This window comes from Dendropsophus ebraccatus, chromosome 11 (assembly GCF_027789765.1).
Source record: "Dendropsophus ebraccatus isolate aDenEbr1 chromosome 11, aDenEbr1.pat, whole genome shotgun sequence".
NCBI classification, from domain to species: domain Eukaryota; kingdom Metazoa; phylum Chordata; class Amphibia; order Anura; family Hylidae; genus Dendropsophus; species Dendropsophus ebraccatus.
The window spans coordinates 94,828,636-94,840,635 of record NC_091464.1 but is presented as its reverse complement, the minus strand read 5'-3'; the positions used below and the strand labels follow the sequence as shown (position 1 = coordinate 94,840,635).

Here is a 12,000-nt window from a genome sequence, read left to right as displayed (position 1 = left end):
TATCTCCTATCTATCTATCTCCTATCTATCTATCTATCTATCTATCTCCTATCTATCTATCTATCTATCTATCTATCTATCTATCTATCTATCTATCTATCTATCTCCTATCTATCTATTTATATATCTCCTATCTATCTATCTATCTATCTATCTCCTATCTATCTATCTATCTATCTATCTATCTATCTATCTATCTACAATGTATTCTATATACAGATGTATCCCTGTACAGTATATATCACTAGTACATACAATGTATTCTATATACAGATATATCCCTGTACAGTATATATCACTGGTGCATACAATGTATTCTATATACAGCTGTATCCCTGTACAGTATATATATCACTGGTGCATACAATGTATTCTATATACAGCTGTATCCCTGTACAGTATATATCACTAGTACATACAATGTATTCTATATACAGATGTATCCCCGTACAGTATATATATCACTAGTACATATAATGTATTCTATATACAGATGTATCCCCGTACAGTATATATATCACTAGTGCATACAATGTATTCTATATACAGATGTTCCCCTGTACAGTATATATATCACTAGTACATACAATGTATTCTATATACAGATGTATCCCTGTACAGTATATATCACTAGTACATATAATGTATTCTATATACAGATGTATCCCTGTACAGTATATATATCACTAGTACATACAATGTGTTCTATATACAGATGTATCCCTGTACAGTATATATCACTAGTACATACAATGTATTCTATATACAGATGTATCCCTGTACAGTATATATCACTAGTACATACAGTGTATTCTATATACAGATGTTCCCCTGTACAGTATATATCACAAGTCCATGCAAAGTATTCTATATACAGATGTATCCCTGTACAGTATATATCAGTAGTACATACAGTGTATTCTATATACAGCTGTATCCCTGTACAGTATATATATCACTAGTACATACAATGTATTCTATATACAGATGTATCCCTGTACAGTATATATATCACTAGTACATACAATGTATTCTATATACAGCTGTATCCCTGTACAGTATATATATCACTAGTACATACAATGTATTCTATATACAGATGTTCCCCTGTACAGTATATATATCACTAGTGCATACAGTGTATTCTATATACAGCTGTATCCCTGTATAGTATATATCACTGGTGCATACAGTGTATTCTATATACAGATGTATCCCTGTACAGTATATATCACAAGTCCATGCAAAGTATCTTATGAGCAGATGTATTCTTGTACAGTATATTAGTATATACCACTAGTGCATGTACAGTATATATTAGTGTAGCATAGTAATCTATGTGCAGATCTATCAGTATACAGTATATACGACTAGTGCATATACAGTGTGTGTGTGTATATATATATATATATATATATATATTTGCGTAATATTGCATGTGCAGATCTATCCATATACAGTATACGCCAGTAGTGCACGTACAGTATATATATCATAGTATTCCATGTGCAGATCTATCAGTATACAGTACTGTGTATACCGCTAGTGCACATACAATATATATATATATATATATATATATATATATATATATATATATATACATACACACCATAGTATTCCATGTGCAGATCAGCTGAGTGCCGATGTATAAGGACCCTGCATGGCAGCATGAGGAGTCAGGAAGCTGAGTGCCGATGTATAAGGACCCTGCATGGCAGCATGAGGAGTCAGGAAGCTGAGTGCCGATGTATAAGGACCCTGCATGGCAGCATGAGGAGTCAGGAAGCTGAGTGCCGATGTATAAGGACCCTGCATGGCAGCATGAGGAGTCAGGAAGCTGAGTGCCGATGTATAAGGACCCTGACAGGAGGGGATACATTGGCAGAGAGGAGCGCTGTCCCTTTAAGAAGAACTGGTAATTGTGGTATTAGAAGCCTCCTTCCCTGGGGGTCCCTGATGCTGGCCATCCCTATCTCACCCCAAGGCTTGTGTAGTAATGATAATGCAGTGAGAAGAGTCGCTGGGCTGAAGAGCTGACACTCAGTCCAGCTTCAGGAGCCCTGTGGTTGCCCCGGGGTGATGCCCATACAGCAGGTGCTTCTTACCTGGCTGAAGGGGGCTGCTCCATCTTCTCCTCCAGAAGGGTGAGGGGGCCGGAGCTCCTCTAGCAGCTGCTGTTTGTTGGACAGGTCCTGGCAGCAATGGTCAGTGGTCCTGTGGCCCCTCAGACAGGCGGCGAGCAGGCAGCATTCTCCTCAGTGTTCACACAATCCCATCCAATGCAGCAGGCTGGGCGAGAAGAGGAGGGAAGCAACCATTCCCCCTTAAGGTGTCCCTGCTAAATCTGCTGGATGGCTGCAAAGCGATCACTGCGCCACCTTAAAAACGGCAAAGACCAGAAAAAAAGCAAATGCATGAAGTGTCCCTCCCCGTGATGTGAGGATGGAGACAATGCACATGGCGGGGAGGTGTATGGAGGGCGCCCTGATAGGCTGCAGGTGCACAGGATCGGGCTGGGAGGGATCAGCGCCAATGGAAGGCACCGATCCTAGCAGCGGCCGGAGCGCAGTACAAACACCGGGGGACCCTGCAGGGGACATGGGATTCATGGGGGCGGGGATGGGATTGGCAGGATTTGGGGGGGGGGGGGTACAGATGGGATTGCCAGGATTTGGGGGGGGGTCTGTGTACAGATGGGATTGGCAGGATTTGGGGGTCTGTGTACAGATGGGATTGTCAGGATTTGGGGGGGTCTGTGTTTGGACGGATAGGATTGCCAGGATTTGGGGGGGGTCTGTGTACAGATGGGATTGTCAGGATTTGGGGGGTCTGTGTACAGATGGGATTGTCAGGATTTGGGGGGGGGGGGGTACAGATGGGATTGGCAGGATTTGGGGGTCTGTGTACAGATGGGATTGTCAGGATTTGGGGGGGTCTGTGTTTGGACGGATAGGATTGCCAGGATTTGGGGGGGGTCTGTGTACAGATGGGATTGTCAGGATTTGGGGGGTCTGTGTACAGATGGGATTGTCAGGATTTGGGGGGGGTCTGTGTACAGATGGGATTGTCAGGATTTGGGGGGTCTGTGTACAGATGGGATTGTCAGGATTTGGGGGGGTCTGTGTTTGGACGGATAGGATTGCCAGGATTTGGGGGGGGGTCTGTGTACAGATGGGATTGCCAGGATTTGGGGGGGGGTCTGTGTACAGATGGGATTGTCAGGATTTGGGGGGGGGGGGGTACAGATGGGATTGTCAGGATTTGGGGGGGGGGGTACAGATGGGATTGTCAGGATTTGGGGGGTCTGTGTACAGATGGGATTGTCAGGATTTGGGGGGTCTGTGTACAGACAGATGGGATTGTCAGGATTTGGGGGGTCTGTGTACAGACAGATGGGATTGTCAGGATTTGGGGGGTCTGTGTACAGATGGGATTGTCAGGATTTGGGGGGGGTACAGATGGGATTGTCAGGATTTGGGGGGTCTGTGTTTGGACGGATAGGATTGCCAGGATTTGGGGGGTCTGTGTACAGATGGGATTGTCAGGATTTGGGGGTCTATGTACAGATGGCATTGTCAGGATTTGGGGGGTCTGTGTACAGATGGGATTGCCAGGATTTGGGGGGTCTGTGTACAGATGGGATTGTCAGGATTTGGGGGGGGGGGTACAGATGGGATTGTCAGGATTTGGGGGGTCTGTGTACAGATGGGATTGTCAGGATTTGGGGGGGTCTGTGTTTGGACGGATAGGATTGCCAGGATTTGGGGGGTCTGTGTACAGATGGGATTGTCAGGATTTGGGGGGTCTGTGTACAGATGGGATTGTCAGGATTTGGGGGGTCTGTGTACAGATGGAATTGTCAGGATTTGGGGGGGGTCTGTGTACAGATGGGATTGTCAGGATTTGGGGGGGTCTGTGTTTGGACGGATAGGATTGCCAGGATTTGGGGGGGGTCTGTGTACAGATGGGATTGTCAGGATTTGGGGGGTCTGTGTACAGATGGGATTGTCAGGATTTGGGGGGTCTGTGTACAGATGGGATTGTCAGGATTTGGGGGGGGTCTGTGTACAGATGGGATTGTCAGGATTTGGGGGGGTCTGTGTTTGGACGGATAGGATTGCCAGGATTTGGGGGGGGTCTGTGTACAGATGGGATTGTCAGGATTTGGGGGGTCTGTGTACAGATGGGATTGTCAGGATTTGGGGGGTCTGTGTACAGATGGGATTGTCAGGATTTGGGGGGTCTGTGTACAGATGGGATTGTCAGGATTTGGGGGGGGGGTACAGATGGGATTGTCAGGATTTGGGGGGTCTGTGTACAGATGGGATTGTCAGGATTTGGGGGGGGGGTACAGATGGGATTGTCAGGATTTGGGGGGTCTGTGTACAGATGGGATTGTCAGGATTTGGGGGGTCTGTGTACAGACAGATGGGATTGTCAGGATTTGGGGGGTCTGTGTACAGACAGATGGGATTGTCAGGATTTGGGGGGTCTGTGTACAGATGGGATTGTCAGGATTTGGGGGGGGGGGGTACAGATGGGATTGTCAGGATTTGGGGGGTCTGTGTTTGGACGGATAGGATTGCCAGGATTTGGGGGGTCTGTGTACAGATGGGATTGTCAGGATTTGGGGGGTCTGTGTACAGATGGGATTGTCAGGATTTGGGGGGGGGGGTACAGATGGGATTGTCAGGATTTGGGGGGTCTGTGTACAGATGGGATTGTCAGGATTTGGGGGGGGGTGTGTTTGGACGGATAGGATTGCCAGGATTTGGGGGGTCTGTGTACAGATGGGATTGTCAGGATTTGGGGGGTCTGTGTACAGATGGGATTGTCAGGATTTGGGGGGTCTGTGTACAGATGGGATTGTCAGGATTTGGGGGGTCTGTGTACAGATGGGATTGTCAGGATTTGGGGGGTCTGTGTATGGACAAATGGAATTGTCAGGATTTGGGGGGTCTGTGTACAGATGGGATTGTCAGGATTTGGGGGGGGGGTACAGATGGGATTGTCAGGATTTGGGGGGGGGGTCTGTGTACGGACGGATAGGATTGCCAGGATTTGGGGGGTCTGTGTACGGACGGATAGGATTGCCAGGATTTGGGGGGTCTGTGTACAGATGGGATTGTCAGGATTTGGGGGTTCTGTGTACGGACAGATGGGATTGTCAGGATTTGGGGGGGTCTGTGTACAGATGGGATTGTCAGGATTTGGGGGTTCTGTGTACGGACAGATGGGATTGTCAGGATTTGGGGGTCTGTGTACAGATGGGATTGTCAGGATATGGGGGTTCTGTGTACGGACGGATACGATTGCCAGGATTTGGGGGGGTCTGTGTACGGACAGATGGGATTGTCAGGATTTGGGGGGGTCTGTGTACGGACAGATGGGATTGTCAGGATTTGGGGGGGTCTGTGTACGGACGGATACGATTGCCAGGATTTGGGGGGGTCTGTGTACGGACAGATGGGATTGTCAGTAGTTTGGGGGGTCTGTGTTCGGACGGATAGGATTGCCAGGATTTGGGGGGGGTCTGTGTTCGGACGGATGAGATTGTAAGGGTTTCGGGGGTCTGTACATGGACGGATAGTATTGCCAGGATTTGAGGGTCCTGTGTACAGATGGATGGGATTGTCAGGATTTGGGGGGGGTCTGTGTACAGATGGGATTGTCAGGATTTGGGGGGTCTGTGTACAGATGGGATTGTCAGGATTTGGGGGGTCTGTGTACAGATGGGATTGTCAGGATTTGGGGGGTCTGTGTACAGATGGGGTTGTCAGGATTTGGGGGGTCTGTGTACAGATGGGATTGTCAGGATTTGGGGGGTCTGTGTACAGATGGATGGGATTGTCAGGATTTGGGGGGTTTTGAATATTTGGATATCCAGTGTGTGTGTGTGTAAGGGGGGAGTATATGGAGAGATAAGGGAATCAGGAGTCTGCCTGCAGAGGTGTCAGTCCTAAAAAAAAATGTAGTTCTGGCATTATAAAGGCGGAGCTAGCACTGTAGGTGGAGCTGGTGTAGGTGGCAGTTCTGTAGGCGTGGCTAAACTAATACAGGGTGTGGTTATGCAGATTGGGTGGAGGGAATGCTGGGAATTTTTAGTGTAGAGTTTCCAGATGATTGTATTCCTCTGCATATAACACATGCAAAGGACTTTCAGTTAATAATTCTTAATATAGCATGCTCTCTATACAATACACCTCAATCACAATAACCCTGATGGAAAAAGAACAAACTAAAACATAAAATGTATAAATATACCTGTATACCTCTATCAATATACCTCTACCATCCCGCTGTCCTCTGATACATGTCAGGCATGTCTGCCTTTAAATTCACATTTAAGCCTCTGACTACAGATGCGTCCATCCTCACCTTTCCCTTAGATAAGTTACAACAGGAATTTTTTCCTGACCTTTTAGCACATAATCTAGAAATGTTATTATTTAGATTACTCTCTTGGTGTCTCGTCCCATAGACTTACATAGTGTTTACACTTAGAGAGTGAAGGTTGTGACCTCAAGTAGCTGTGTCTCTAACAAGGAAAGCAAGATGGAATGCAGGAAGGGGCGGGGCCTAGCATGTGCTCTGTACAGAGGAGAGGGTGAGAGAGACTGTGTACCTACAAGCTGTGACCCCGGGAGGATCTGCTCTGTCCATGCAAGGTAAAACAAGGCTTCCCTCTCATGTGACAGCAGATCGGTGCTTAGTGTAACCTCTTCCTCAGTGTGCTGTATACACAGGTGACAGGAGGACGGCTTTCGAAATGTTACATAACATCACATAAGAAGAGTATTTTGTGGCTGATAGTGATGAGCTCAATGTATTTCTATCTCTCCTGCCGTACACGTCTAACCCCAGGACCTTAGGTTCTCACTCACCTGGTAAAGCCAAGACTAAAGTCTACTCAGCTCCAAACTAGGAATAAAAATCGTTCAGAACGTCCTATCCATGCCACAATGCTACAAATAATAACTACAGCTCAGTCAGCAAAAAACGAGCCTTCAATAGTCTTATACTGGAAATGAAAGAATAACAATCATATATGGTTATATGGCGATGCACAGTAACCTTTTGTGTCTCTGTAGCTATAGAAAGACTACAACTCCCAGCATGGCTGATGGAGAGCCACTGGTTGGGGGACAGGATTAGATGTTGGATATAGATAATCTCCATGGAGAACCCTTCTAGTTTCTGACAGCACAGTACAGGCCCATCCATGTTGCATGTTTTCATAGTTCTTGATACAATTGCAGCGTCCCACAACCCATGTGCCACTGCTGCTTGGTATGTGTATGTGTAGGCCGGCACTGTCAGCATCTCTTACAGGGTTTAATCCGGAGATAAGGGTGCAGTACTGCATTTGGTCACCAGATGTCGCTTTATGCTCTTCATCTGCAGCAAGCACAAGCTAAGATTTAAAGGGAACCAATCACTAAAATTGGGCATAAAGTTAAGGAAACGTGCTGGTACATCAGCCAGCACGCTTCCTAACCATCCCCCTGTCCCCCCCGTCCCATGAACATTCAGCCCGCAAAGTTAGTTTAATCGTGTCCCGCGCTCTATGCAAATTACCATACAAGTAGTCACGGTGGGCAGGGTCTTCATCAAGTAGTCACTGGGTCCTGGGCCGGCTCCTGCGCTGTTATCACGCCCCTCCGGGCGTGTTGTAAAGCGGCTCCTGGTGACGTCACTCGGGGGGGCGGCATTGCACGTCGGCCACGCCGATGTCTTTACTAAGCTGCGCATGCGCAGTGCAGCCTGAGAAGACGCCGCTGTACTGCGCTTGCGCGGCGTAGTACAGCAGCGGCCTCACCCACTGTACTGCGCATGCGCAGCTTAGTAAAGACGTCGGCGTGGCCGACGTGCAATGCCGCCCCCCCGAGTGACGTCACCAGGAGCCGCTTTACAACACGCCCGGAGGGGGGTGATTACAGCGCAGAAGCCGGCCCAGGACCCAATGACTACTTGACGAAGACCCCGCCCACCGTGACTACTCGAACAGCCGCCCCGCCCACCGTGACTACTTGTATGGTAATTTGCATAGAGTGCGGGACACGATTAAACTAACTTTGCGGGCTGAATGTTCATGGGACGGGGGGACAGGGGGATGGTTAGGAAGCGTGCTGGTTTCCTTACCTTTATGCCCAATTTTAGTGTGATTGGTTCCCTTTAAGTAAGGGTTAAATGAGTTGTTTACCAAAAAATGTTTTCTTTCAAATCAGCAGGTGTCAGAAAGTGTCAGAGATTTGTAATTTACTTTTATTAAAAAATCTAAAGTCCTCCAGTACTTATCAGCGCCTGTATGTCCTGCAGGAAGTGGTGTATTCTCTCCAGTCTGACACAGTGCTCTCTGCTGCCACCTCTGTCCATGTCAGGAACTTCCCAGAGCAGCAGCAAATCCCCATAGAAACCTCTCCTGCTCTGGACAGTTCCTGACATGGACAGGGGTGGCAGCAGAGAGCACTGTGTCAGACTGGAGAGAATACACCACTTCCTGTAGGACATACAGCAGCTGATAAGTAGAAATGAGCGAACTTGCCAAAGTTCAGGTTCGTATGAACCTGAACTATCGGCTTCTGATTCAGAAGCCAATAGTTCAGGTTCATACGAACCCGAACTCCAGCAAATTCGCTCGTCTTTACTGATAAGTACTGGAAGACTGGAGATTTTTAAATAGAAGCAATTTACAAATCTATATAACTTTCTAACACCAGTTGATTTAGAAGAAAAAGGTTTTCACTAGAGTTCCCCTTTAAGATGTTGGCAGCTTTCAGATGTGGAGATGATGATGGATGAGCAAACATACAGAAGTGTAAACATTTACCCTGCTGGATTCTCTCTGCGCCGTTCCTGTTCGTTCACTCTGTACTAGGATGCGGCCTCCGGGATATATAACATCCAAGATTATATAAGCTTTTAAGGACACAACTTATTCTTTTTATCATTTTTGCCTCCCCGTCCTCAAAGAGCCACAACTCTCACTTTTCTGTAAACGGGGGCTTGTTTTTTGCTGGACCAATTATACTTCTGCACGGCACCATACAATGTAATGTGAAAGGAAAACTTGTGGGGTAGACTTCTTCTTTTATAAGTTGTTCACTGTGTGGTAGAGCCGACATTGTTCTGTGGGTTGGTGCCACTACACCGATACCCAGCTTATATACTTTTTGTTATGCTATATTACTCTAAAAGAAACTAGAAAATTGCATTGCAGTCTTATTCTTACCCATATAAGGGCCCGTTTTTTTGTAGTTTTTTTTATGCATTTTTTATTTTTTCAAGGTGACCAAAGAAATTACAATTCTGATGTTTTTGTTTCTTCCTCTGATGGCGGATATCGTACGGGATAAGATATATTTTATATTTTTATCATATTGTAGTCATTTAGACGTTTGTGCATGTGATTTTATCAATTATGTATAGTGAATATTTTTAATAGATTTTTATAACATTTTTCAGCAAAAATATTTTGTATATGAGTCAGATAGTTTTGGTTGCAGCCATATCGTTTGGGGCGGAGTTGGATAGTTTTTGTCGGAGTCAAATAGTTTTGGTTGGGGTCGGATCATTTGGGTCGGAGTTGGATGGTTTTTGTCGGGAGTCGGAAAGTTTTGGGTGGAGTCGGATAATTTTGGTCAGATTCGGATAGTTTTTGCTGGAGTCGGATAGTTTAGTCGGAGCCAGATCGTTTGGGTCAGAGTCGGATAGTTTGGGTCAGAGTCGGATAGTTTGGGTCGGAGTTGGATAGTTTGGGTCAGAGTCGGATAGTTTGGGTCAGAGTTGGACAGTTTGGGTCGGAGTCGGATACTTTGGGTCGGAGTCGGACAGTTTGGGTCGGAGTTGGATAGTTTGAGTCGGAGTTGGATAGTTTGGGTCAGAGTCAGATAGTTTGGGTCGGAGTTGGATAGTTTCGGTCGGAGTTGGACAGTTTGGGTCGGAGTTGGATAGTTTGGGTCGGAGTTGGATAGTTTGGGTCAGAGTCGGATAGTTTGGGTCGGAGTTGGATAGTTTGAATCGGAGTTGGATAGTTTGGGTCGGAGTTGGATAGTTTGGGTCAGAGTCAGATAGTTTGGGGCGGAGTTGGATAGTTTCGGTCGGAGTTGAATAGTTTCGGTCGGAGTTGGATAGTTTGAGTCGGAGTTGGATAGTTTGGGTCAGAGTCAGATAGTTTGGGGTGGAGTTGGATAGTTTGGGTCGGAGTTGGATAGTTTCGGTCGGAGTCGGATAGTTTCGGTCGGAGTTGGATAGTTTGGGTCAGAGTCGGATAGTTTGGGGCGGAGTCAGATAGTTTGGGTCGGAGTCAGATAGTTTGGGTCGGAGTCAGATAGTTTGGGGCGGAGTTGGATAGTTTTGGTCGGAGTTGGATAGTTTGGGTCAGAGTCAGATAGTTTGGGGTGGAGTTGGATAGTTTTGGGCAGTGTCTGCCTGAACATAACAGCTGCACTTTTTACATGTTTCTTTGTTCGGCCATTAGAGATGGAGTGGGAGTTTTGGCTTACTGACTCCACAGCCCCGGTAATGAGGGCGGCATTATTACTATGTGGGAGACCATAGATGGGAGATTATATAGCGGTATGATGGGTGTAGGAAAAGGAAGGAGCCCAAGATCTTTTTTAGATTATGCAAAGAAGTCACGTCTGGAAGAAGAAGTCATACTTCTCCTCCTCCTCCTCATCCTCATCGTCATCAGATGATGCATTTTTGTTTAATACACTTAGCTTTAATACAAACTAATACAGCAAAAATAGGGCCAAACCAGATAAATCTTGTACACAAAAGCTGCTATCTGATGCACATATTGTGCAATTACCTGAACGTTGGGTGCGACACTTGGACGTTTCGACTCCTCACAGGGGTCATTTTCAATCTCACGATAGCGAGTATGTGGGTAAGCGCTCCTGGCGCGGGTCTGGTCCTGGCATGGGATGTGATGTGACACGGAGGAGTAGACCCGCGCCAGGAGCGCTTTCCCACTTCCAGCAGCTTTTAGATGTGGAGATGATGATGGATGAGCAAACATACAGGAGTGTAAACATTTACCCTGCTGGATTCTCTCTGCGCCGTTCCTGTTCGTTCACTCTGTACTAGGATGCAGCCTCCGGGATATATAACATCCAAGATTATATAACCTGTTAAGGACACAACTTATTCTTTTTATCGTTTTTGCCTCCTCGTACTCAAAGAGCCACAACTCTCACTTTTCTGTAAACAGGGGCTTGTTTTTTGCTGGACCAATTATACTTCTGCACGGCACCATACAATGTAATGTGAAAGGAAAACTTGTGGGGTAGACTAGAAAAAAAAGGCAATTGTGCAAATCTTAGTTTCTTTTATAAGTTATTCACTATGTGGTAGAGCCAACATGGTAAGGTTATTCTGTGGGTTGGTGCCACTACACCAATACCCAGCTGATATACTTTTTGTTATGCTTTACTACTCTAAAAGAAACTATAGTATTGCACTGCACAGTCTTATGGTGCATTTACACAGAGAGATTTATCTGACAGATTTTTGAAGCCAAAGTCAGGAATGATTTTGAAAAGAGGAGAAATCTCAGTCTTTCCTTTATGACATGTTCCCTGTTTATAGTCTGTTCCTGGCTTTGGCTTCAAAGATCTGTCAGATAAATCTGTCTGTGTAAACGCACCCTTAGTCTTACCTGAATAAGGGCTTGATTTTTGGCAATAAAAATTTGGGTATTTGGAGTCGAATAGTTTTGGTTGGAGTCGGGGAGTTTTGGCGGATTGTTTGGGTCAGAGCCAAATAGTTTTGGTCAGAGTCGGATAGTTTTGGTCAGTGTCAGATAGTTTGAGTAAGAGACGGACAGTTTTGGTTGGAGCCGGATAGTTTTGATCGGAATTGGATAGTTTTGGTCGGATTTGAATGGTTTTGGTCGGAGTCTGAGTTTTGGTTGGATAGTTTTAGTCGGAGCCAGATAGTTTTGGTTGGAGTCGGATAGTTGGCATCAGCGCTGGATAGTCTTGATCAGAG

At 46.1% G+C, this 12,000-nt stretch overlaps 1 protein-coding gene and 1 long non-coding RNA gene across 2 annotated transcripts in view; one reads left to right on the top strand and one right to left on the bottom strand.

Moving 5' to 3' along the window:
- Positions 1 to 2,253, bottom strand: part of LOC138767326 (galactosylgalactosylxylosylprotein 3-beta-glucuronosyltransferase 1-like) — a 107,124-nt gene extending 104,871 nt beyond the window's left edge. Inside the window, exon 1 of the mRNA XM_069944796.1 lies at positions 2,109 to 2,253. The gene's annotated coding sequence lies outside the window, so the exon portion shown is untranslated. The remainder of the gene's footprint in view (positions 1 to 2,108) is intronic.
- Positions 1 to 12,000, top strand: part of LOC138768201 (uncharacterized) — an 860,246-nt gene that overhangs the window by 224,188 nt on the left and 624,058 nt on the right. The window lies entirely within an intron of this gene.